General features: G+C 49.2%; 1 protein-coding gene across 6 annotated transcripts in view; it reads left to right on the forward strand.

Moving 5' to 3' along the window:
- Positions 1 to 22,268, forward strand: part of LARP4B (La ribonucleoprotein 4B) — an 843,857-nt gene that overhangs the window by 420,714 nt on the left and 400,875 nt on the right. The window lies entirely within an intron of this gene.

The following is a 22,268-nucleotide window of genomic DNA, read 5'->3' on the forward strand; positions in this document are numbered from 1 at the left end:
CTTAGACAACCTTAGAAAGCTCTCGAAGTGGTAGCTGTGGAGCGCAGCCTTCAGGCGTAGTCCAGAAGGACTGTTAAGCAGCTTGTTTTACCAGATCTAATCATGTAGTATAGGTTAAACAGAAAGAACCACATGGTGTAGTTATAAAAATGTCTATTTATTACCCAACACTCACTGACACATTGGTAGATATCCTACCCGGAGATATCAACACAAAAATACTTCAATTGCAAGAGGTTAGTAAGCACTATACACAATGGTGTCCAGGGTAGACCAAACCATATACTAAGAAAGTGGAATGCGAAATGCGATCAGGATTTGGACCATGAGGCTCAGGAGAGCTGGGAACACAAGGAACCACCCAAGGTAAATACCCAGGACCCCACGGAGGCTGTCTGCAGGTGGAAAAACAGCTGCGTACTCCATAGAAGTCAACGGTAAAGTCGCAGTTACAGTTAGGTGAAGGACCCATCCCAGTGGACCCTAAAGAAACCCCATGGAAGACCTAAGTTTGGAGAGTCAGCCCACCCGTGGGTACCCCAGGAATCAGGATACCTACACCAGGGAAGCCGGGTGCATAGGTTCGAAGTGACGTTGGAAACTGCCATAGACCGCAGTGGAGGGCTTCAGAAAAGATGCCGCTGGTGAAGACTGCAAGAGTACGATGGAATCCAAGGGTGGATTCTTGAAGTGAAGAACCTGCAGGCATAGGGGACAGAGTCAGTGCCACTCAAAGGTGACCAGGAGGCACAGAAGAGCAATGCCCACCGATGACGGAAGATGCAGGAGTGATGATGGTGACCTTGTCGCTGCAGCTGAGAGGACCAGGCGACACTGAGGAAGACCAGGAGCCGTTCACGACCTGTCCCACATCGGAAGTCAAGAACCAGGAACCAGGAGGTCGGTGTCAGTCATGAGCACCAAAAAGCCTTCACAGCAGCAACAGGCATGGAAAATGATGGAGCAACATTGGGACCAGCAAGATCCTAGGGACTCACTATGTGCAGGAGAGTCAGAGCAGGCCCTGAGCAAGCAGGGTAGCCCACTGAAGCAGGAGAAGACTCTCAAGAGGACTCACAGGCCGAAGGCACAGGAGTCGCAAGAGGACCTCGAGCAGCTCACCAAAGATGAAGGCCCACGGTGCTGAAGATGAGGTGAGGACGAAGATCTTGGCAGGATGAGATGCTGGAGCTTCTTGTAGCCCGAAGATCTCTGGAGTGCAGAGCCAACAAGCCTTGGCAACAGCAAGTTGATCTGGTGCACAGGGGTTCGGTCTCAGCAGTTCCGACGAGGGATACTGGCCTCAAAATTAGAGAGAGGACAGGTCAGTCCTTGATGGAGTTGCAGATTCACCACCTGTGTTGCTGAACCTTTTGAAGTCCATGGGAAGTCAGGAGCAGCAGACCGGTCAGCTTCGTTGCGGTGCCTGCAGATGCAGGGTAGTGACTCCTTCACTCCCAAGGGAGATTACTTCCGGTGCCCTTGATGCCCACAGCTCTGTTGAAGATTCTTTAAGAAGCACAGATGACGAAGACTTGCAGAGCAGCGAGACCAGGAGCAGCAGGAGTTCCTTGATGCACTCTTGGTTACCATTGAAATCCAGCGAAGTCCAAGTGTCCAGATGGTCGAAGAGGGACGTGGTTTCAGGCTTGTCTTGTTGCACGCTGAATCTGAGGACCCACCCCCATGTAAGCCCTTTTATACCCTAAGAAAGCGGTTAGGACGACTCTGGGGTCCCTCCCAGAGGGGGGCTGGACTCTCCCATGTCCTTTGTCCAGTTTCGCGCCAAGGGCTCCCAGAACTGGTTCTAAGTATGCAAAGAGGGAACCAAATGTGCCCTTCAAAGCAGTCTTGTGGCGCTGGCAAGCTCCCCTACCCCAGCCCAAATACAGTAAGTCCTGTCTGGGAGGTGGTCACACCTCCATGTGACAGGAAACCTATTGTTGTACCTTCCCCTGCTCGAGCTCAGCAGCAGGAGGGCAGATTAGTGTCTGGGGTCGGCAGGAGTACTAGTTTGCTGGCAGACCCTGGAAGGCTGTTACCGGGAGTACTGTCTGCTTCTCGGAGGAGCCCCCCAGTGCTTGGAATATGATTTCAACATGTTTGATACCAAATATGCCCAGGTTCAGCACAGCCACTATATAGTTAAACATCACATAATTATGCATGGCCACTATATATATCTATATGGGTGAATGCATTTACAAAGCCTGGAGAATAGACTCCGGGGTTTGTGGGTGGTGCGCTGCTCATGCAGGGGCACCCTCACACTTATAACCCAGCACTCTACATTCAGGACTGAAAGGCCTGCCTTATGGGTGACTTGGGGGTTTTACGTGTAGTGACCTTAATTAAGGAAACTTGCATCTGTCGTAAGTGGTGCTACCACCAGCTTACACAGGGTGCCACAGCAGGCCTGTCGACTCAGTTTGAGTGGGCTCTCATGGGTGGCATAATACATGCTGCAGCCCATTCGAGACCCTTGATGTACCTATGCCCTCGGTACCTTAGAACCATATACTAGGGACTTACAAGGGTATACCTGTAGCGAATTGTGGAGGTACCAAAGTACCAAACCTAGTCACATTTAGAGAGGAAGCGCAGTGGCTTTGGTCTTGATTATCAGGATGCCAGCCAGACTAGTCAAAACAAGCATTTGCAATGCAATAGGTCTCGTATTTACGCTAGTTTAAGCTATTGGCATTGGAAATGACAATGGGCCATATGCATGAACACATTTCCCCACAGACACAGAATGGGCAAAACCCTTTGATGCATCTGGCCCAATGCCTTTTATTTACGTTTTAAAAACCAAAACATAAAATAAAAGGCATGGTCATTTACAATGCCACTAGATCAAACTTGAGTGAATGCGAGACCTATTGCATTGCAAATGCTTGTTTTGCGATAGCATGCAATAAAAGATTGCAAAACTGTAGAAAGAAACGTCACTGGCATGTGAGACAGTGCAATGTTGGGTACTTTTGCAAGGCTCGAGAAACTCAGACCACTGCTTCCACAAACGCAGCTGAGCAGCTCAGGTGCTGGAAGCGTCAAGTCCTGGCTGGGCGCAGATACTGGGGAATATCAAGAACCTTAGGCTGCGCTTGGAGGAAACTGCCATCTTGTGGTAAAAGCAATTTAAAAATGCTCTGTGGTGAACCGTCCAAACAGAGGTGGGCTTTTAAATGTTGTGGCACTTCGCCAAGTACCGAATGCTTCCATTCTCCCAATGCAAGAAGACTAGTCTTACATGTGGCGTGTCAGTTTATGTAAGCATAATCACTGGTACGGATCTGCCAGTTAATGGAACCTAAACACGTTCAGGAAAAGTAACTTGCCCAGGATCACACAGGTTTTCAAGCAAGAAATTCCAAAATCGACAGTAATATGTTCTGATTCCATTGCCACAAGAACCCATCTCAGTGCCAAAATCAGCCTTTGTCACTTTAAACCCCGTTGTGCTCGTGACCCCATATCACAGATTCCAATCAGGCCTGTCTGCCACGAGGGACCCGGAGAATACGGTCATAACCGGGAGCCACTGAGGAGAGATACTCACTAGAACTAAGTTAGGAAACCGAGGATTCAATCAATTAACTTTTTTTTTTTTTTTTTTTTAAACACCTACGTTACTGCGGTTATGGTTTTAGACTAACGCAGATCGTTCCAATGAAATGCACGGGATCGGCATCTCATACACGAGCAGAGTCACTCACTGCATCATAGTGACCGAAAACAAGCGCGCGGTGGGAGCGTGTGAGCGTGGAGAGGAGACGCCATGCGCGTGCACAGCGCCTGTCCGTGCACGCACATGGTTTGTCTCCCTTCGCACATTAAAGCCAGAACAATAGGTCTCGCCAAGGCGAGCAGCACGCTTACGAGACCTAAAAATATACTGACACCAGCAACAATTGGGGGTAACTATGAAAGCAGATCCTACTTTGCGTCACTGATCTAAGTGAATGTCAGGCGGTAAGTCTCTCTGACCACAGACCCCAGACCATAGTCGGACCACCCTTGGATTGCCCGGTTTCCATGGAAAAATCAGGAAGCGGAGTGAATAACATTTAATTTAATTGTGGGTTTATATAGCGCTAGAATCGACTCCCGGAGGAGTATCTCTGCGCTTCGACCGCTGGGGAACCCGTCCTGGCTCACCCTGAGAGATGGTCCCTAATGTGGCTTCCGTAGTCAGTGTAACAATGTGTGCAAGGCATGTGCTCTGTAGATACACATGCTTTGCATACTCCTGCCATCTGTGTTTCCTACCAATACGTGTCAAACTCTACTCACTCACCGAGCCCTTTAAGTTCAGCCTCCCATGACTTTGTCAGATTAAGTAGTTCAGCTCTGGGTAATTGACATTACGTGAGACAAATTATCAACTTTTACTCTGCATCTTAATGTCTCTGCCTACAGTAGGGCCCCTTGGTGTGACATCAGTTCAATCTGCAAGTCGGTAGGTGGTGTCGTTCAGCTCAGTGTGGCATTGCCTGCATTGTCTGCCCCCAATGCGTTGGCATCCAGTTATTTTCTGTTCAAGGCATATGAGCTGCAGATTATACACTTTAGCATAGATCGCCATCTGGTGTTGGGCCCGGATGTTTGCAGTTTGTTTTTTGTTCTTGGACAGTCTTTGGAAGTCACGAGTTGGGTGACTCCTCCTTCGGTCCGTACTGCGCATGGGCTTCGGTTCCATCCTCAGATTGGTTTTTCCCGCCATCGGGCTCGGATGTGATACTTCGTGCTCCGGCTTCGAACTTTTCCAGTCCCAGCCTCGACGGAAAATCCTCGTCCATCGAGATTCTTCATCAATCATCTTCTTCATCTCTCTTAGAGGCACTTTCTCGATTCCACACATCGGCACCGGCCTTCGGGCCCTCCTCGACTCCGGTCCCGGCCGATGGAAAGGACTCCGTTCAAAAAGTGCCCAAAATGTGGGTCTAAATTTCCCCACACCGACCTCCATCAGGTGTGTAACCTTTGCCTCTCTCCCGAACACGAGGCCCGAGACTGCCCCGCCTGCAAGTCTTTTCGATCGAAAAAGACTATCCAGGATCGAAGAGCTCGACGCACCATGGCGCACTCATCGACCTCGGCTCCACTGGACATCTTCGGAGACGACACCGGAGCTTCGGGGCAACAACACACCGAGCAGGAGGAAGATATCGTCAGCGCTTCCGAGGCTGACGACTCCGACCTGGAGGACATCACACCGGCGCAGAGGGTCGTGAGTACTCTACCCCCTCCCACCCCCGCGCCCATATCGAAAGAGACTCCGGTTACACCTTCGCCTCCGGGCCTAGGGAAAACAAAACATACAGCTTCTATCACCCCACCTTCGGGCTCGGTGTCGAAGCATCACAAGTCTCACGGCGGCTCGGGCTCGAGCCAGCCTACTCCTGGTGCCGACAAACACCGTTCGGCACCGAAGAAAGTGACACCCAGTTCGGCTCCGAAGCCACCGGCGCCGAAGCCTGGACTCTCTGTGCCGACAAAACACAAGCATAAATCCCTCGGCACCGACGCTCCCGCGCCGAAGCCTACCTCGACACCGAAAAAAACGGAGGTTCCAAAAAAGCATGGCGCAGAGAAACCACCCAAGTCCTCGGCTCCGAAAACGTCGGTGCCAGCAGAAGATTCGGTGCCAGCGGAACTATTTACACCTGATCCTTCTCAAAAAACCTTAACAAAGGATCCAAAGACTGGGCTCTTGATTTTGTCTATCAAGAAAAGACGTCTTGACAAACCAGCTCCTCCTCCACCGCCAAAACGGAAGGACTCTGCCACATCTCCTTTCAGAGTGCCCTCCCCACCACCTCCTCCATCTCCTCCACCTCTACCCCCTCCTCTCCCTCCCAGGTCTCCACCACCCTTACCTCATCACTCCCCAACCCCATCTCCAGAACCTGATTACGGGGATCCAGATTATGATCCAGCGGACGCCCCGCTGGACCCCACACCCCCAGGGACCCCAGACCCATGGGAGGATTACCAAAACCCTGACATACCAGATGTGCCTCAGGATGACATCTACCCATCCAGGCCATCTCCCCCGGAGGACTCACTACGGGTTTCACCACTTAGTGCAGCGAGCAGCACAGTATCATGGGGTAGAACTACATAGCGAACCAGTTGAGGAAGATTTCTTACTGGATACGTTTGATATTCAGGATAAATCTACAGCCATCTTGCCCATGCTTAAGGGTGTTACCAAACATGCAGCAGAGGTGTTCAAGGACCCAGTCAGGGCCAGGGTCTTAAACCCCAGAATAGAAAAAAAGTACAAGGCAGCCCCCACAGATCCTTCATACATTAAAGGACCTGCTCCTTTAGATTCACTAGTTGTGTCCACAGCTAGAAAGCGGTCCAACTCCCAGTCATCAGGTGAGGCTCCACCGCCAGATAAGGAGTCAAAACTCCTAGATGCGTCTGGTAAACGCACTGCCTCGCAAGCCGCAAACATTTGGCGTATTGCGAATACACAGGCGCTGCTTGCGCGTTATGACAGAGCACACTACGATGAGCTAGAGGCTCTTATGCAACACCTCCCAGAGAAACACAAACGTAGAGATCATGAACTAATACAGGAGGGTAAGCTCATTACTAACACCTCCATTAAATGTGCCCTCGACGCAGCGGACACTGCTTCTAGAGCTATAAATACTAGTGTCCTGCTTCGCCGTCATGCCTGGCTCAGGATCTCAGGGTTTAAGCCAGAAGTCCAGGCATCCATACTAAATCACCCCTTTGACCAACAACACCTATTTGGGCCAAAGGTGGACGAAGCATTAGAAAAAATGAAAAAGGACACGGACACAGCAAAGTCTATGGGGGCATTACAATCCCAAACCCCTAGACGCTCCTTTCGGCGTTCGTCCTTTCGTAGCACAGGCAGAGGTTACTCCACCGATAGTGCCTCTACCTCCTACAAGTCCCCTCCTCAAACTACCTTCTCAAAGGGCTGCCAAAGAGGTGGATACAGGGGCAACAACAATAAGGGCAGGGGCAAAACCAACACCACCCGTTCTGCCACACCGCCCACACAATGACTTCCCCTCGCTCCCCCCAGACCATCCCACTCCGGTCGGGGGCAGACTACAAAACTTTATTCACACCTGGGAGTCCATAACATCGGACAAATGGGTGACCCAAATTATTCGGTCAGGGTACTGTCTTGAACTAACATCTACCCCACCCAATATTCCACCAAGGCACCGTACAATGTCACAGGAACATTCCACACTGCTCAAACAGGAGGTGATCTCCCTCCTCCAAAAACACGCAATAGAGCTAGTCCCCGTCAATCAGCAAAATTTAGGGGTCTACTCTCTGTATTTTCTAATACCAAAGAAAGACGGGACCCTGCGGCCCATTCTGGACCTCCGGCCTCTAAATGCATACATACATTCGGACCATTTCCACATGGTCACCCTCCAACAAGTTCTCCCACTCCTCTGTCAGGGAGACTTTCTCACTACATTGGACTTGAAAGACGCATACTTTCAAATTCCGATACACCCTTCTCACAGGAAGTACCTCAGCTTTGTGGTGGACGGTCAGCATTACCAATTCAAGGTTCTCCCCTTCGGGGTCACAACCGCACCACGGGTGTTTACCAAATGCCTAGCGGTAGTAGCAGCACACCTCAGACGCCAACACATTCACGTCTTCCCTTACTTAGACGACTGGCTGATAAAAGCCGCGTCCTACAACCAATGTGTGCAACATACAAACAGCACCATCCAACTGCTCCACCAGCTAGGCTTCACGGTGAACTATCAAAAGTCCCACCTCATACCATCTCACACAAAGCAATATCTCGGGGCCACTATAGACACCTCCAAGGGTATAGCCTATCCCAATTCAGCCAGAATCGCAAGCATACAAGCCTTGCGCCAAACATTCATTGCTCAGCACTCTCTCCCAGCAAGAGTGTTTATGAAGCTAATAGGGATGATGGCATCTTGCATCTTCATAGTGCCCCACGCAAGATTCCACATGCGTCCACTCCAAGAGTGCCTAGCACGGCAGTGGAACCAGGCCCATGGACAGCTGACGGATCTGGTGTTGGTGGACGGCCGCACCCATCACTCTCTGCAGTGGTGGAACACCACAAACCTTTCCAAAGGGCGGCCGTTCCTGGACCCGGTTCCTCAGGTGATTTTAACAGCGGACGCATCGCTCTCCGGCTGGGGAGCGCACCTCCTACACCTCACAATGCAAGGTCTATGGAAGCCACAGCAAAAGTCGCTCCACATCAACCATCTGGAGCTATTGGCGATCTTTCTAGCCCTAAAATCCTTTCAGAAACAAATTTCAGCCAAAGCAGTCTTCATTCGCACAGACAATATGACTGCAATGTATTATATTCAAAAACAGGGGGGGACACACTCATCCCAGCTCTCCCGCTTAGCACAGAGCATATGGAGATGGGCAATTCCACAAAAAATCCTTCTCCTGGCACAACATGTCCCAGGCCTACAAAACACCATGGCAGATCTGCTCAGCAGACAAACGCAACAAATACACGAATGGGAACTGCATCCACAAGTTCTTCGCCCATTCTTCCGCAAGTGGGGGCATCCTCAGATAGACCTCTTCGCCACCCACGAAAGCAAAAAATGCCCAAGCTTCGCCGCCAGATACCCACACCCATTGTCCAAAGGCAATGCGATATGGATGAACTGGTCAGGCAAATTTGCATACGCCTTTCCACCTCTCCCGCTAATTCCATTAGTGGTCAGGAAGCTACAACAGCACTCCCTCACTCATTCTGGTGCCCCAACATGGGCCAGGCAGCCGTGGTACACCACACTATTACAGCTATCGGTGGTACCACATCAAAAACTGCACCTGTCCCCATGCCTCCTAACTCAGAACCATGGAGAAATCAGGCACCCGGACCCAGCTCAGCTCAACCTTGCGATCTGGCTCCTGAAATCTTAGAATTTGGGTACCTTAACCTTCCCCCTGATTGCATGAACATTATCAAGGAAGCCAGACGTCCTACCACTCGAGCATGCTATGCCGCAAAGTGGAAGAGATTTGTTGTTTACTGCCGTAACAATACAATCAACCCTTTAGATGCATCCATACAGCACATCATATGCTATCTACTCCATCTTCAAAGGTGTAACCTTGCATATTCATCCATACGCCTACACCTAGCAGCGATTGCTGCTTACCTGCAAAACAGACAGCATTTATCACTGTTCAGAGTGCCCGCTATTAAAGCCTTTATGGAAGGTCTTAAACGAGTAATTCCGCCCAGGGCACCACCTTCCCCTGTATGGAATCTAAATGTAGTTCTTACAAGGCTAATGGGTCCGCCCTTCGAACCAATGCATAAATGTGAGCTACAGTTCCTCACCTGGAAAACAGCTTTCCTCGTAGCTATCACTTCCCTTAGAAGGGTTAGTGAAATACAAGCGTTCACTATACAAGAACCCTTTTTATAGATACATCACAGCAAGGTGATACTTCGTACAAATCCAAAATTTCTGCCCAAGGTCATTTCCCCCTTCCATCTTAATCAATCGGTGGAATTACCGGTCTTTTTCTCGCAACCTCAATCTGTTGCGGAAAGGGCTCTACATACTCTTGATGTTAAGAGGGCTTTACTGTACTACATACAAAGAACGCAACCTTTCAGGAAGACTAAACAATTGTTTGTCTCCTTCTCTCCACCGCATAAAGGCAACCCCATCTCTAAATCAGGGATAGCTAGGTGGATTGTAAAGTGCATACAAATTTGCTATCACAAGGCAAAAAGAACGTTATCTGTTCCACCTAAAGCCCACTTCTATGGCTTTTCTAGGGAACATACCCTTGGATGACATCTGCAAGGCAGCCACATGGTCAACTCCGCACACCTTCACAAAACATTACTGTGTAGACGTGCATTCCAAGCAACAAGCTAGTGTGGGCCAGGCTGTACTAAAGACACTATTTCAAACCGCTGCAATGGATACCGGTGGTCGCCGCTAGGGCTGGGTACTGCTATGTAATCTATGCAAAAGTGTACAATCTGCAGCTCATATGCCTCGAAAGGAATATGCTACTTACCAGTATGCATCTGTTCTTGGCATGTAGAGCTGCAGATTTGTACACGCCCACCCGCCTCCCCGGCTACCTGTATCCGTTCCAGTCTATCTTATTTAAATACAACACACATGGGTTTCTTACTGTTATCACTACGCTCCATCTTTTCCCTGCTGGCGAAAAACAATCTGAGGATGGAGCCGAAGCCCATGCGCAGTACGGACCGAAGGAGGAGTCACCCAACTCGTGACTTCCAAAGACTGTCCAAGAACAAAAACAAACTGCAAACATCCGGGCCCAACACCAGATGGCGATCTATGCAAAAGTGTACAAATCTGCAGCTCTACATGCCAAGAACAGATGCATACTGGTAAGTAGCATATTCCTTCCACGCCAGTCACCGTGGATCCGGAGAGAGCTGACTAGTCATTTTTTGACTGACCTTTTTCGGCTTTTGTCGTTGTTTCTTTTTGGATGGGGCGGGGCGGGGCGGGGGATTTATCTCTTAGTGTTGAAAGGATGGCCATGAGGAAGGCTGGATTAGAGCCCTACGGCACCGGTCACCTGCAGATGTTGGTGATTGACACGTACCTCGCCTCTGGTGCCTTGAGGTGGACCACCACACCAAGACCTGCACCAATTGTCCTGCCATGCACCCCAAGGCCTTGTGGGTGTGGGAGTGATCCCTCAAGCTCCTTGCTGCTCGACGTGCAACTTTCGTGATCCCAATTGAGAGGAAGGTCCTGGGATATGTTGCAGAGCCATAGAGCTTCGTCGCAGTTGAAGTGGTCCAACTCCAGTAAGTCCCAGAAAAAGAGCAAGAAGTTTAAGCGCTAGTTGAGTTAACCCCATCCGTCGTAGTCTTCCAAGGAGACAAGGAAACATTGTCACACGAGGCCTGGCTCTGCGGTCGCGCCTGGGTTGTCTCCGCACAACCAAAGTTTTCTGTAGCCGGAGAGACCCCCACCCAATTCCATAAATTCTATGAGGCCACGGGTCTCATATTTGGGCTGCCTGTCCCTACTAGAGTGCCTTCATCCCCATTCTTATCCCCGACTCAAGTAAGGAGGGGCATTGTCTAATGCTGACTGGAGCTTTTCCATCCAGACGAGAGCCTGAGCCCTATTCTTATGGTCTTGGACCACAGTATTGACTGGTTTAAGGAACTGGTGGATGCCAATGACTGAACACCTCCCCAGATACTGGCTCGGTCCCTCCTACTGTGGCTATGGAGGAGGGTGCTACATTTGCTATTGTGGTGTGGAGTGTGGCCAAGGTCCTTGACCTTCAGTTACCCTCTGCGGCTGTCAAGACTAACATCTTGACAAAGTGCTTCAACCTGGCGTCATCCCCTTTAGCACAGTTTCTCCGGTTTAATGAAACCTTTATGGACAAAATGTTCGGAGCTGGTCCATGCCTTGCACAGGGGCTTCTGTGGACAGGACAATTGCCTGCTGCCATTGTCCTACCCCAACGGACCTCTTTCCTCACCCAGCACCCTACCCAGGAGAGCTTGGTAGTCGAAGCCTCCACTTCCTGAGTAAATCCTGACGAATTCCTGCCCCACTGGTCAGGGGATCCAGAAGGATGGACACCTTGGGAAAGAAAATGTTTTCTTCTGGCATTGTGATCTGTGAACACCGCATGCCTGTTGGCCCATTACTCCCATTTCTTTTGGAATTCGGTTGTGCAGATGTTGCCTATGGTCCCACAGGAGGCCCAGACCATACTCTCCCAGGCTATGAGTGGTGGGAGAGACACAGCGAAGTTCACAATCAGATGGCGAAACGCATGGTTGGGAGGGTCTGCTTTCTCACCTGACATCCAATCTACCTTGATAGATTTGCCGTTTGATGTGTCGAAACTGTTGGAAGACAAAGCTGATTCTGCCTTGGAGAGGTTCAACGATAGTAATGGGACAGCAAGATCGTTGGGCCTTCAATCACAGCCCAAAGATTACAGACAGTTTCAGAGGTTCTGGGGTTTGGCTGGAACTTCGGCTTTCTTGGAAGGCAGCAATACCAGCAGCAACAGCAATCTTTGAATCCCCTCTACAGGAGTTATAGAGGGCGGGTCAGAGGTAGACAACTGGGTGCTGCACATCAGCCATCTTCCTCTTCTTCCCCGGCCAACATCCTTGGAAAGCAGCCCAAGTTTCGCCATCTTGGAGCATACTTGGCCAGTGGGAGGACTGTTGTCCTTCTTCACCACCACACACAACACATTTGTTGGTTCACCTCAGGGCCACCACACTGACACTAGGGGGCTAGGGTGTCCATTAGTTGATTCAGACCCTTGGGATCTATTCAACACTGATCCCACTACCCCCAACGGTCCAGACCTATATCCAGCTAGTCTCTCCCCTCTTGAGGATGCCACTTCCTTCCAGCATGTTATCTCTAGGGCAGCCGCTTTTCATAATGTTGAGCTGCATAAAGAATCCCCAGAACAGGACTTTCTATTTGACACCCTCTCTTCCACATGCAAGGATACTTAATTTTTGACCATGCTTTCAGGCATGATGAAACATGCTAAGGACATTTTGATGGACTCAGTCCGTGCCAGTGTCATCACCCCTCAGGTAGCCCAAAAATGGAAAGTGGCTCCTTCCGACCCCTTGTTTATCCGGAGTCACAGGACACCTGACTCCACTGTTGCCACCACTCAACGTAAAAGCACCCCCACCCCCCCAAAAAAGAAAACCAACTCCAATGCGGTTGGAAAGAAGGTGGCAGAACAGGCAGCTAATCATTGGTGTATAGCCAATTAATAGGCCCTGCTATGAGAGAGCCCATTGGAATGAGATGGAGAAACTATCACAGTACCAGAGGAACATCGCAAGAGGGGTCAGCAATTTGTCGCAGAGGGGCAGACCATTACAAACTCCATCCGTTGTGCCGTCGACACAGCAGATACAGCGCCAGAAGTATTAAAACCAGTGTCCTTCTCAGAAGACACGCATGGCTTTGGTATTCTGGCATCAAACCAGAGATACGGCAGGCAGTATTACATATACCTTTTGATAAGGAACACCTGTTTGGACCACAGGTAAACTCTACCCTTGCTAAAATGACACAGGACACTGATACGATACAGCTAAGGCGATGGGAGCATTACAAACTTCCACTCATAGGGGCTCCTTTCGAAACCCAGGCTTCAGAGGGGCATATAAATCCACCTCCACAAATGCCTCCACTTCCCAACAAAAAACAAACCAAGTCCACCTTTCAGGGTCAGACAACATTTCTTTTCAGCCAGTCTGGGATTCAATCGCCACAGACAAATTGGTACTAGCCATTATCAAAAATATGTTATTGTCTGGCGCTCACTATCATATTGCCCAACATTCCACCTCATACTCCCAGGTTATCACACAAATTTCGAACACTTGTCAAACAAGCTGGTCAAATCCCTTCTTCTTAAGGGGCCATAGAACCTGTTCCTCTTCAACAACAAGGCTCAGGAGTATACTCCCTATACATTCTGATTCCCAAAAGGACAGGTCTCTAAGACCAATATTGGATTTCAGACCTCTAAACCAGTATATTCCATCAGAACACTCCATATGGTCACTCTACAAGATGTCATTCCGCTTTTGCAACACAGCGACTTTATGGCCACACTAGACCTAAAGGATGTCTGTTTACACATACCAATTCACCCTGCTCATTGCAAATACCTAAGATTTTTCATAGCGGGCAAAAGATATCAATCCAAAGTGCTTCCATTCGGGGTGACTACAGCATCTCAAGTTTTCATAAAATGCTTGCCAGTAGTTGCAACACATCTGCGAAGACAATGTCCACATATTTCCTTATCTGGATAATTGCCACACCAAAGCCAGCACTGCTAACAACATACTCCGCTAACAGTGGATCTACTTCAAAGACTAGGGTTTACTATCAATATCCCCAAATCACATCTTCTAAAAGTTCAGCCTTACTTGAGAGCAATCTTAAACACACATTTAGGATTAGCCTTCCCCAACCTGCTAAAAGTCAGAACTTTCAGGCACTCTATCTCAGTTCCAACCATACACTCAATAAGAACTGTCATGCTTCTGCGAGGAATTATGGCTTTTTGTATTGCCATAATGCCCCACGCAAGGTTACATATGCGTCCTCTGCAGCAATTTCTAGCTCGCCAGTGGTCTCAATGAAAGGGTCACCTGGAAGATCTAGTGTTGATAGAGCGCCACATTCTCTGCAATGGTGGAACACCAACCCCTTCTTAAAAGGGTGACCTTGTTTGTATCATGTTCCTCATATCGCCACGGACGCATCACAGACTGGTTGGGGTGCCCACCAACAAGACTTCACAGTACAAGGTCTTTGGGATACTTTGAGCCTCAGGCAGTATACATTGGCGCTGAAAGCTTTCCTTCCTCACCTATCTCACATGGTTGTCCTAGTCCGGACGGACAATATGCCAGCAATGTATTATCTACAAAAAAGGGGGTGGCGGGGCAGAAGTATGCAGAGCAAGTTAAATCTACAGCACTACATGCTACCAACAGATGCTTACAGGGTAAGTAACATAATCCTTATCAAATTGGCGGGACAGCTATGTGCAGCAAATGTGTGCCAAACATATCTTGCCTTCATGACTTTGAAAGTAGTAAATATATTTGAGATGCAACAAGTCTCTTCTTTGAAAAAATTAAGATATTGAAAGGCTATATTCATGTCTAAAGCCACTGGCAAGGTGAACAGGAGGATTGTGTATTTAATTTAATGCGCTAAATGGAAAACTCATTCATAAATTTTAATTTCTACATTGGCTACCTAAGTAAGAAAATTGTGAAGCTACAATTTTGACTGTAGTAGGTATAGATGTCCCTGGCAAATACTCCTCTATCTAAAAAGTAGTTTGCTGTACTCTACATAATTGATTGGATATTTAGAGCTCCTTCCCTTTTGAGGGCCTATAAACCTTTTGGTCACTTGAAATCTCTCTCAGAGTATCAGACCATCCTAAAATGACCAGAAAATAGCTAAGTTAACTAAATGTAATGGTGAATAAATATGAATAACCAGCTCGTGTTAATCAGACCACAAAAAGTTCTTCCTTTGTGTTCAAGAAAAGATGGTTGTTTTTATATACTCCAAAAACACCCCACCAGTGCAGGATATGACCAAAGAGGAGAAAGGGGACTGGGAAGCCTGTGGTTGTTACCTGTTCTACTCTCCAAGCCTGCTGACAGCAGCAAACAGGCTATGGGACGTTCACTGCAATTAAACATTTACTGATTTTCATTTGCATACCCTTTATTTGGACTTTTTCCTGATTCATCTCTTTGCTGCTATGCTCTTCATTGTGCCTTTAAACATGAACGGAGGTCAGTTGCATGTCAGTCCTTTGACCGTTGCACATTGTGTGGATTTTATGTATATTTTCTTTTTTTCTCAGTTTGATGACCCACAGAGCGGTTTTGCATAGATTAGCTTGCTAACTTTTGTGCCAGTTGCTTATACAAAGTACCTAAAGTTCAGGTCTTCACGGTACAAATAAGCATAATGGTACATTTTAGTTCCGATGTTTTTTGATAAAGGGAATATTAATACAGTGTGCTTGCCATTTCAATGTTCTCCTTCTCCAGTCTGGCTATTAAGATGCATTTATGGGACTTGTATTAAAGTTTTCTCCTGTTTGAGAACCTAATTTTCCTCCACAAAACCTTTGTCAAACCTTCTGATGAGCCATCACCACGTGCAATGTAAGGTTTTTGGAATAAGCAGTGTCTATGTTGGCCGCTCTAACGGCAATCCAATCAGTTTCCAAATTCCCAGTCCTAAATAGCTGTGAAGAATACATATTTTATAAGACGGGATGGACCATTGGACAAATTCTTTTATACTATCCTCATTCTAGATTCCCACATCAGTCAGTTTCTTATTGATGAGACTTATTCAAATCAAGTAAAAAAACAAGGCATTTTGAAATGTTTTGCGCTACATACCAGTGGTTCATAATTTCTTATTTGGAACCTCACAGACTTGTTTGAGTTACATTGTACATTGTCCGGTTATGCACCATCCAAGATATAATTTTCATTAACACATCCATGTTTTTTTCACCACAACTGAAGTAACATCTGTAGCTTTCTAAAGACCGAAATTCACATTCAGTCATACCACCACATATTGTATTGCATGTCTCGAGCTGATCCTTATTTTGATAGCGTGACCCCTTTAAATCTACTATTGGTGTGTATTGCTTCTGCCACTAATACCGCTTGAAAGAAGTTTCCCAAAGAACACAAAAAGGTTTTGGCTTTAGTTAAGTACTGCTTGCCTGTAGACCTGTTCATCTTCAGCCATTCCTCTTGATTAAAGAATATTCATACAGCCACATTGAACATGCCTTTAAAGATTATTTTCAAGGCTTTCTATGCAGTGGCACCTGCTCAAATGTGTTTATCCAAAAATGTGATCTGATGCAAATTCTGATAGTTTACCTCTCCATCACTTCACAGGTTCACATGCTTAAATGCTCTCCTCCAGTACATGCTGAACAGTATAGAAAAAGTTTCTTTAGTAGCCATTCCACCTTATTTGAAAAAACCCAAACTTCAGACAATGAGGTTGAAGGGCTATGATCTCCGCTCCTCAGTGGTCATTATCTCTCAGATTTTTCCAGCATATCGCGAGTGTAGTGAGTTTAGACTGAATTGTGCTATGTTTGCTACAGAGCAGTGTTTTTCTTAAGTATTTGACTTTGTCTGGATTTATTTCACTGCTTTGACAGATCGGCTACATGAAATTCTGTTTCTGGGCTTTGGACTAAGATGTGCGTTCATCTTCCACTATTTTCGGCTGTTCCGGGAGAGCCCTCTACAGGCCTTGTTGAGTTTATGTAAAAAAACACACAGAAGAACTGCATGAAAAGTAGATTTACTGCCTCTACATATGCAGAATCCTTAGGATTGCTTTATAGGAAATTTTTCTCAGACATACCATATTTTTGAGATCTGGGTGCTATACCGTCTGTAGAGGTAGGTAGCTGCTGCTTCTGGGATGAGTCAGGAATGTTCCTGTCAAGAAGAGTCACAGACATGACCAAGTTAAAGAGATAAACCTGTCTTCTGTCAGCGTTTTTCAAGCAAGCACCTGGAAAACATAAAGGTAATCCTTCATCTAATGAGGAAATAAAACTTGCTCCTAAGATCCTTCCAGTTTCTTCCCAGTTGGACACCTTTGCCATCCTCTGCCACCAAAGTTTTCTGCAGTCTGTAAAAGTAAGTTATTGACTAAATTCTCATTCACAAAGCCTAAACCATCATCAGAGGCTACACAATTGTCAGGCTTATTGTCAACAAAATGGCATTCACAGTCCTGTTGTTGACTTTATCATCGAGGACACCAAAGTCGATGGCAGTGGAAATTCCTTCACAGTAAACTCTGATTTGCAATTGAGCCTTCTGGTATCATACTTTATAAGGCTTCGTCCAGTAAAATGTCTTCCTCTCTCCCTGCAAAGTGGTTTGACTCTGAAGGAGAATGGGATTGTGAGGACTCTGACAATGATGGTCCATTAATTCGGCATATTGTCTTGCTGATCTCAGTCGAGTGCCAAGACTGTGATGATCAGGAAGAGTATCCATTCTGTCCAAGGCACCCTACAACTTATTATGCACGATGTCCAGAGGACTAACAGACCTGGCACTATGGACATTCCCATTATAACAGACCTTTTCACCCATATAGCGACGGACCTCCATGTGAGTCTTTTAAAATGCACAGACATGTAGTCCTCTTCAGTCCATGATGACCCATTATTTTTGTTATTTTTTTTTTGTTTTTTTTAAAACCGTTTATTACAAAATTCAAAAAATATACAAAGATGGGCCTACAACCTTCAGGCCGGCCGCTAGCAAGCAAGAGGAGCATGTGATACAAACAATAGCACGCATGCCGCGGCAAAGGGAAATGCACAGGAGTTAGAAGCGGTGGTAGCCACACCATTCGGAGCCCACATAACGGTTTCATTTTAATATAAATAACAACAAAAAACAAGTCCACAAGGCAACCCACAATCGGAAACAGCAGCATGTGCTCCCCTAGAGGGGGGACCCTACCAATCCATAGGAGTATCAAGGGGGGGAAAAGGTCAAGACGGGGATTAGGTGGACTCAGTGCCCGGAACCGGGGAGATAAGCTGGCTAAGGGGACGGGGCCGGTGACGGATGGGGCAATAACGGCGGGGTACAGATTCCCCCACGGTAGGCGTTCCAGGGGCCCCATACGTTCACCCATGTCCCAGGCTTACCTCTCGCGCCATACACCACCTTTTCCCGAAACATGCACCAATCCATGTTATCCTTCCATGCCGAGACAGTCGGCGACCTCTGGGAACCCCACAATTGAGCAATGTCGCGTTTGGCCACCATATATCCCAGAGTCACCCACCGCGTCTGCGGCACCGAGTAGTCGGTGGGCTCCCACACATTCAGAAGGCATCTCCTCGCTTCGGGCAGCAGCGACACACGCGTTACCACCCGCAGGACCTCATGCACACCACGCCAGAATCGCTCCACCTCCGGGCATTCCCACAAAATATGGAGAAAGGTCCCCAGAGAACCACACCCACGCTTACACAACCCGTCCACAGCAAAGCCCATACGCAGTAGCCTTGGCCCCGTAACATAGACCCTATGGAGTATCTTGAGCTGGACGAAGCGAAGGCGGGCCGGTATGGCCACCTCTTTCGGGGAGGCCACCGCAGATACCCAGTCCTCGTCATCCAGCTCCAATCCATCGGCCACCCATGCCTCACGAAGGTTGATCAGCAGTCCCGAGCGGTCATTGATAAGTTTTTTATAGATTAATGAAATCGTGCTGTCCGGTACATGTCCATCTAGCACCCTATCCTCCAGAGGGGAATACTCCGGGATGGAGGCAACGTCCGGGAATACGGAGCATAGCGCATGACGGATCTGCATATACCGAAAGTACTCCCTGTCCTGCAACTGGAATTCTGTCTGTAGCATCTCGAACGTTTTGAATCCCCCCCCTCGTCCAGAGATCACCCACCCTGCTGATGCCTATCATGTCCCACTTCTCAAAGCCCTTCGAGGTCCACAGGGAGCCCAGCTGCTCAGATGCGTATAGTGGCGACGCCCGGGTCAAACGATCTTTCCACCCCATCGCCACATTAGCCGCATGCCACACTCGTACCATGACACGCGTGGGGCCCGTCAGACGTGCGTCAAGCGAGCTGGAGTAAAGCGCTCTGTTATAATCACCACCCGGCAGTAACATCTTATCCATTTCAAAGGCCGGGTTTAGAGCGGGCCCGTACAGGCCGTGATTAATTGCAGCCAGCTGGGAGGCCCAATAATACCGTTTGATATCCGGGAGGGCAATCCCCCCGTCATACCACGGGAGCGTCAGCTTCGCCAGGGCGATACGCGGTCTACCCTCCCAGAACAGTCGGCGCTGCAAACTCTCCACCTCGCGAAAGTAGCGCGCCGGGACGACGTCCATTGTGTTCTGCAGAGCGTACAGGAAACGCGGCAGCGACATCATCTTAAACAATGCCGCCCGGCCGAGCGGCGAGAGCGGCAAGCGCCTCCAACGCGCGACATCCTCCTTCAGGCGCTGGAGGGGGGGAAGCAAGTTCTGACTATATCGGGCCTCCGCGTCCAGGGTAATGAAGACACCCAGGTATCGAAATCCCCGCGGGGCGATCTGGATAGGACAGCCCCGCGGAAGGACAGGATCCTCCCCAGAGAGAACATAGACGCACGATTTAGCCCAGTTGATGACAAGGCCGGAGTTAAGACCAAATGAATGCAATACATCAACCAGTACTATCCGTGATTTATGTGGGGAAGCCAGATATAGAAGAATATCGTCAGCGTATAGAGATACGCGGTCCTCATACTCGGGGGTCCTGCGGAGACCACGAATAGAAGGTTCCCACCGCAGCCACTCCGCCAGGGGCTCCAAGGCGAGCGCGAAAAGGAGCGGCGATAACGGGCAGCCCTGCCGCGTGCCCCTGCCCAGCTCGAACGGAGCCGACACTCTACCGTTCACAACCACCTGCGCCAGCGGGCCAGAGTACAACAATTTTACCCAACTGATGAATCCTGGGCCAAACCCAAACTTCGCGAGCGTCGCCCAAATATAAGGCCATTCAAGTGTGTCAAACGCCATAGTGGCGTCCAGGGACGCCAAAATGGCCGGCTCCCGTATGAACGGGACACGTGCGAGCACCCCATGCAAACGCCGCAGGTTAAGCGCCGTGTTGCGATGAGGGATAAAGCCGGACTGATCCTGGTGAATCAAGTCACACACTACGCCGACCAGCCGATTGGCCAACACCTTGGCGAGGATTTTGGGCTCCGCATTCAATAGCGAAATAGGCCGGTAGGATGTGACCCGGTCCCGTGGCCTCCCCTCCTTATGGATAACCACAATAGTAGCTAAACGCTGGTCTAGCGGGAGGGGACCCGCCGAGTGGGCCGCGAGGAACATAGCGCGGAGATGCGGCGCCAGCGTATCCGGTCGCAGTTTATACAACTCGATGGGAAGACCATTAGGACCCATGGCCTTGCCGGAAGCGACCGAACGTATGGCGAGGGCAATTTCTTCGGAAGTTGGAGCGGCGTCCAACGACACTCTGTCCTCCTCCGAAAGGGAAGGCAGCGCGATATCCCTGAGCAGGGCATGGGAATCCTCTTCAGAGCGGGAGGACACCGGGGAATACACCCCACGGAAATAGTCTGCAAAGCAGGAGACAATTTCTTCTGGGTCAGTGACACACACACCATTCTGTTTCTCAATCAACGGGACAACTCGGCTCGCTCTCTCCTTTTTGTCCAGCCACGCAATCAATTTACCAGCCTTATCACCCACATCATACAGTCTCCCCTGTTGCTCTCTACTGAGGCCCCTGGCCGCCTCTGTGACGAGGGCCTTATAGGCCGCTTGCTTGAGTCGGAGAACATGTAATTTGTCATCCGTCACCCCACATTCTAGATCACCCTCCAACTCGGTTATCTCAGCTCCAACACGGGTCACCTCCTCCCGCTCGCGCCTCCGGGAATGGGAAATAAGGGACAAGGCCTCTCCCCGAAGTACCGTCTTGAACGCCTCCCACAGTGAGACAGCCGATGACACAGACCCCACATTCTCGTCAAAGTAGCGCTTAAGGGATTTAACCAGCTCTGCGCGAATGGTGGGGTCACGCAGGTACCAGAGATTAATCGGGACCACCCTACCCTCTCCCCTCGGAAGAATATCAAAGTGCAACAAGAGCGGGGAGTGGTCCGAAATACCCCGTGCCAAATGGCGCACCTCCCCTATCCTCCCCACATGCGCCGCCGGAACCAGGACATAATCTAGTCGTGAGAGACTACCATGAGCCCCTGAATGGAAGGTGTACTGTAGCTGCGTGGGATGTTTCAGACGCCAACAATCCACTAGCCCCAAGGTATCCAAGAGGCCAGACAACCACGCCTGGGCACGGGGGAGATCCCTAGGGGGGTGACGATCCACAGTTCCGGAAACCACAGCATTAAAATCCCCCCCCCACCACTAGAATCCCTTCCGGAAGGCCGAGGAGGAGGCGCCCCAGATCCGCAAAGGTGGTCGTCTGCAGCCCCGGCGGGACATAAACAGACACAAAAACGACCACTCTGCCCTCCATTCTACCCACCAAAACCGTGTAACGTCCCCTGTCGTCATGGAGCACCTCATCAATCTCCAACGGGAGTGAGTTCTTAACCATAATACCCACACCCCTTGAACCAGACGTGAAGCCCGAATGGCCCCGTCGATTCATAGCACAAAAGGAGTTGCCAATGAGGTGTGTCTCCTGCAGAAAAACTATATCGGGCGAAATTCGCTTCAAGAACTGCAGGACCACACCTCGTTTTATCCTGTCCCCCAATCCATTAACATTCCAGGACAACAGACTCAGTCCCCTACCCCCCATCATAAACAGAAGCCATCACTCGTCCCCCAGAGAGCACTTTAGAAGTAACACAACAATACTTTTGCCTTGTGGTATAAACGAACAACACCCCACCCCAACCCACCCACCCCAACAAAACTCCCCCCTCCCTGCACCCCTGCATGAGCCCAGACAGCCCCCCCAACTTGCAGTGTGCCTGTCGCCCCTATTTAATGAAACTAGCTAGACCCCCTAGAGGAGGAAAGAGTACCCCTTCTAGACCCCACACAACCTCCAAGGGAGGGGAAAGAACAAAGACAGAA

Source organism: Triturus cristatus, chromosome 10, assembly GCF_964204655.1.
Source record: "Triturus cristatus chromosome 10, aTriCri1.1, whole genome shotgun sequence".
Lineage (NCBI taxonomy): Eukaryota > Metazoa > Chordata > Amphibia > Caudata > Salamandridae > Triturus > Triturus cristatus.